Below are 5,884 nucleotides of genomic sequence, written 5' to 3' on the forward strand. Positions count from 1 at the left end.
TCATACCAGTCACGAGTCAAGGCTTCTGCATACTGTTTAACAATGGCGCTTTTCAGAGAATATTGTCGGGTAATATATAATATTTTACATTTCACTTTGAAAATGGATCATCACTTCATGATTCATGGCTGTTACTACTATACCGCCATTAGTACGCTTTGGTATACTGACAACGACACCCCCTGCTTCCTTACACACAGCTTATGTTAGTTGTTAATTTCTACCTTAAAAAAAAAAATTATATATATATATATATATATATATATATATATATATATATATATATATATATATATATATATATATATATATATAAAAATAAACATAAATTGAAAAAATTTAATGATTAAAAAAGTTATGCACACTCATTCGACCTTTTTAGTACTTTATACGTGATTTTACATTTTAGAGTCATCAAGATAATGACTAAACATTATAAATGAAGTTCCTAAGACACAATCTCTCTCTCTCTCTCTCTAAAAATGCAAGGAAATGCAAAAAGTGATGCAACCTCTTCCCTATATATAAAACAATTTGCAATGTATTGAACTTAGAATATTATTATCATTTTTTTTTTACTTCTTCATAATTTTTTCTTGTTTGTATTTATTATCTTCATTATCTTAAACATAATGGTCACTGACAGTTGTAAACAAAACTAGATTGGGGAAAAGACTAGGTCTGCCATCTTGTGGCAGAAAATTTAAGACAACAGCTCTCATGTTAAATGCGGTGAGAGAGAAACGTTAAGACAGGTTTTCTGCTATCTGTCCATAATATATGAAAATCATGAGGCTGGAATAGTGGTCTTTATTAAATCTTATTTAATGCTTGTTTGACCTAAATATGGACGCACTGGACCACTGTACAGAAGTTGACCTATATCTCCAGAATGACGACCTGATTGGTAAGTGCAGCATGTACGTCACAGTGGGCGGGATTAGAGCGCACGCATTTCCGCATCACTGTATTGAATGGATTAAAAGAAACTGGTCGGTTATGCTTGAAGTTGAACAAGTTTTAAAGTTTTCAGAAAACAACTCAATTAGACGCAGATTTTTATTTCGTAAATAACACCGTTAACAATTTATTTTCCTAGACAGACTTACATGCAGTAATAATAAAAACTAGACGTGATATAATAATCAGCGTACTAAAACGGTATTAATCGTCGTAAAGCGCGAGCTGCCTCATAACTGAAACATGCTAAAAGCGATTATCCTAATTGGGGGTCCTCAAAAAGGTGAGATTTTAGTCATTATTATAACTCTACGAATGTTATGAACGTTACCTCAACAACATTATCACATATGATGACGTGGCGCAAAAGGCGTAGCTACGTGATAGAGTCTGATATGCTAAACTCAAATTAGCGGTACAGAGCTACCGTCTTAAAACGAGCAAATATGCTAATACGTGGATATCAAAACCTGTTTAAAACGCATTAAATAAAAATGCCCTGCGTACAGGTACCAGGTTCCGCCCCCTGTCATTCGAGGTGCCCAAACCACTGTTCCCAGTGGCAGGAGTTCCCATGCTGCAGCATCACATAGAAGCCTGTGCACAAGTAAGACACTACAGACTGTGTGTAGATGACACGTTAAGAGTGAAGTTAAACACTTTTCACATTTATTAATGTCTGTCTTGAAAGTTGTCCATGTTTTATTCTCTTAAAGGTTCCTGATATGAAAGAGATCATACTAATAGGTTTTTATCAGCCCAACGATGAGCTAAACCGCTTCATTTCTTCTGCACAACAGGAACTTAAAATCCCAATAAGGTAGACACGAGTTCAGATCAGATATTTCAAATTTAGAAAAATGTATGATTGCTACTATGTTGATATTTTGTCTTATCTGACAGTGCTGTAATTTAAACTGGTCAAATACGTAGGCCTGATCACACAATTTATTTCTTTTTGAATCTGAAGGTACTTGCAGGAGTTCGCCGCCCTTGGTACAGGCGGTGGGATCTATCACTTTCGTGACCAGATCTTGTCTGGGGGTCCTGCTGCATTTTTCCTCATGAATGCTGACGTGTGCTCCGAGTTCCCCTTGCAGGAAATGCTCCGGTTCCACCGTCAGCACGGCGAGAATCATTGTGGAGTCTTACTTGGAACTACAGTAGGTTTATGTTTAGTAATCAAGAGTGGGTACAGAGCATAAAAGAAGGTATTTTAAAGACTTTTTGTAATTGCTTATTTCGGTTACCAGTGGCTTTCATTGTCTGATCCAAAAATATGAGATGTTTCTCAAATTATCTTTTTATGTTGGGCCATTGTAGATTAAACATTTACATGTAATACATTTTATGTTTACTCAAAAAAAATATTTCTTTTGATACTTTTTAACACAATAATGGATTTAAATTATCTTATGTACTAATTTCACTGCCAAATTTAATTAGCCTTTAATTAGTTTAATTAATCAACAAATAATGTAATTACTTAAGACTTAAGAATTTTATTTGACTGACAGACCCCAATTATATAATATAATATATCTAGTATACATTTTTTTTTTTTTTTAAAGAATTTTTTTATGTTCATCAAGCCTCATTTATTTGATCATTAATACAGTAATAGCCATAATATTATAAAAATACTACTATTAAAAATAATTAAAACAAATTTATATTTGAATATATTTTAAATGTAATATATCACATGGCAAAGCCGATATTTCAGCAAGTGTTCTCCAGTCTTCAGTGTCACGTGATCCATCAGAAATCATACTTAATCATAACTAATATGTTGATTTGGTGCTCAAGAAACATTTATGTTGAAAACAGTGGTAAATGGTTTCAGGATTTTTCTAAATCTCACACTGCAGGCCAATAGAACACAATCTCTAAACTACGGCTGCATTGTGGAAAACCATGAGACAAATGAGGTACTATATATGTATGAATGTATAAATATGCATGATTGCTTCCACGTACACTAATTCATATGATCTGATGGACAAGTACTCCGTTTAATAAATGCCATTAAGAAGATACTTGCTTTTTCACATTAAGCTTATTATCACTCATTTCTTTCAGGTGCTCCATTTTGTGGAGAAACCCAGTACTTTTGTAAGTGACATTATCAACTGTGGGATCTATTTGTTCACTCCGGATATTTTGGCCATATTGGGGTGGTTTTCCAGAGGAACCAGCAGGAGAGGATCCAGTGAGTGTCACTGACATAGTTCAGCCTCTAAACCGCTTTGCAGTCTTCACCGGACAGATTTACGTGTATAATAATAGGTCAGCCTGACCTGTTTGCACTGAAATGAGTTATTTTTTTTTTCCACAGGGAAGAACTCACTAATGGCAAGCAGATGCCAGAGGTGCTTCGGCTAGAACAGGACATCTTTACAACCCTAGCAGGACAGAAAAAACTCTTTGTCTACAAAACACAGCATTTCTGGAGTCAGATCAAGTCTGCAGGGTAAATCTGCATTTCTCTCAATTTTTACCTGTCATCTCCCCTTTCTGTCACTGTTTCTTATGATGTTGTTATGTAACGTAACACAGGTCAGCAATATATGCTAGTCGTTTGTACCTCAAGCAGTATCATCAGACACATCCTGAAAGACTGGCTACAAACCAACATGGAACCCCCAAAATAATCGGTATGTTACATGAAGAATTCTCTCTGAGCTGTTTTGATATTATATGCAGGTACAAAGTCACTAAATATTTGTTTACCCCCTTCAGGGGATGTTTATATACACCCTACAGCAAACATCGATCCCTCTGCTGTGGTAAGTATATGGACAACAACTTATATGCAGTAAATATATGCTTCTGCACTGATTTCAGTTTCTTTCTCTCCATTCAGTTGGGTCCTAATGTTTCATCGGCAAAGGTGACAATTGGAGGAGGTGTAAGAGTGAGGGAGTCCATTATATTACATGGAGCCATGTTACAGGTGAAGTGGGTCACCCTGTGTTCGTGATCGCTGCAGTGGCAATCAGACATTAGCAGGAAATGTGACGTTGGTTATTATTAAACACGCGGCCTCTGTTTCAGGATCACTGTTGTGTGTTGAACAGTATTGTTGGATGGGACAGTACAGTGGGGAAATGGGCAAGAGTAGAAGGGACTCCGAGTGACCCCAATCCCAACGACCCGTATGCCAAGATTGACAGCGAGACTCTCTGTTCAGGGATGGAGGTCTAACCCCATCCATCACCATTCTTGGTATGAAGATCTAACGAGTGGAAACATAGATAACTTAATATAATATAATATAATATAATATAATAATGTTTTACATTTTAAAACATTCTTAATTTTGTTTAAAGAATGCTCACCAAGATTTGGTAAAAAAAAAGGAAAATAATATTGTGAAATATCATTACATGTCTTTTCTGTTTTAGTTTATTTTAAATGTAATTTATTCCTTTGGCAAATCTGAATTTCCAGCTGCCTTTACTCCAGTATTCAGTGTCCTTCTACATCAGAAATCCTTGTAAAATGCTGATTTTGCTCAAGAAACATTTTTTTTTAAATATTATTAGTATTGAAAACTGTTGTTCTTTGGCTGAGATACTAAGTGACTTTGATTGTTCTTGGCAATCAAAAGTTAAGTTGTGATACATTTACGATAGAAATGTACAAAATAAATTCATGGAACATGATCTTAAATTAATATCCTAATGATTTTTGTCATAAAAGAAAAATCGTTAATTTTACCAATATTATGTGTTTTTGCTTCTTGCTATATAAATATACCTTTGCTCCAGCCGCACATATAATACAGCCATGTCGTAACTGCATTACTGATGATCTAATGTGTATTTTAAACACATAAATATGTACAGTCTGTTTTTTTCCAGAAGGTGGAGCTGTTCCTTAAGAAGTTCTAACAATCATCTTGCTTCTGCAGGTATATGTGTGTAACAGTTTTTCCAGAACAGGAAGTATGTCTAACATTCTATACTCTCTATTTTTTTTTCTTCTAGGCTGCAATGTGAATATTCCATCGGAGGTCATCATTCAAACTCTATCAGCCTTACCTCATAAAGATCTCAACAGGAGCTTCAAACCAGATCATCCTATAGAAGACTGTCTTTCTGAATAAACACTGAACATTGGGTCATGTAGAAAGTATATAGTCCAAAGATTGCACAAGTATTGTTTATTGTTTATCGTTATTTAATGTTTAAGTATTTGATGAGAAAATGAGAGCCCACTTATGTGGTTTGTATTATAGGGGAACAATATGATTCAATGAGATATTATATTTTGTATTTCATATAAAAAGTTGATACACCAGCCTTATGCACATACAGATTATAATACAACACTAGATTTTACTTTTATTTTTGTTTTATTACAGGAATCACATATTTGTAATTGCCTTTTGAGTAAAATTAAGAATGAGACAGAAACTGACAGATATAAAGACATTTTTTGGCAGGAATGGAAAAGATAAGGTTTTAGTTTTTTTAACAAAGAGAGAAAACAAACTAAAAAAAAATGTTTTAAGAGTTTTATGTTTGTTCCTGAATTATTTTTGCCCTCTTATTGCAACCATGTATTAAAATCATCTAGCAACAGAAAAACAGAAACAGAACATTTGGAGTTTTATGACAAAACTGATACACCCTGTGAGCGCAATACTGAGCCTACATGCGTTTTTGTTTTGTTTTAAAAGATTAGAAGAATTTAATTGAATGTGCTACAATGCTTTTAAATGTGTTAATGAAGTTTATATATATTAAATTATTGAGGGCCATATGAGTTACCATGTCTAATTGGAAGGAAACAGTGAGAAGAGACTATCTGTGTTAGGAAAGTATAACAATGTTATATTAATCAAGCAGATGCATTTGCAAAATATATGTCAGTATTAAATTTAAGCCAAAAAAAAAAAAAAAGAATATAATGGATT

At 33.9% G+C, this 5,884-nt stretch overlaps 1 pseudogene; it reads left to right on the plus strand.

Annotated features, from left to right (window-relative positions):
• The first annotated feature begins 1,122 nt into the window (after window positions 1-1,122).
• Window positions 1,123-4,300, plus strand: LOC122346630 (annotated as a pseudogene).
• The last annotated feature ends 1,584 nt before the right edge of the window (window positions 4,301-5,884 follow it).

This window comes from Puntigrus tetrazona, chromosome 6 (assembly GCF_018831695.1).
Source record: "Puntigrus tetrazona isolate hp1 chromosome 6, ASM1883169v1, whole genome shotgun sequence".
Lineage (NCBI taxonomy): Eukaryota > Metazoa > Chordata > Actinopteri > Cypriniformes > Cyprinidae > Puntigrus > Puntigrus tetrazona.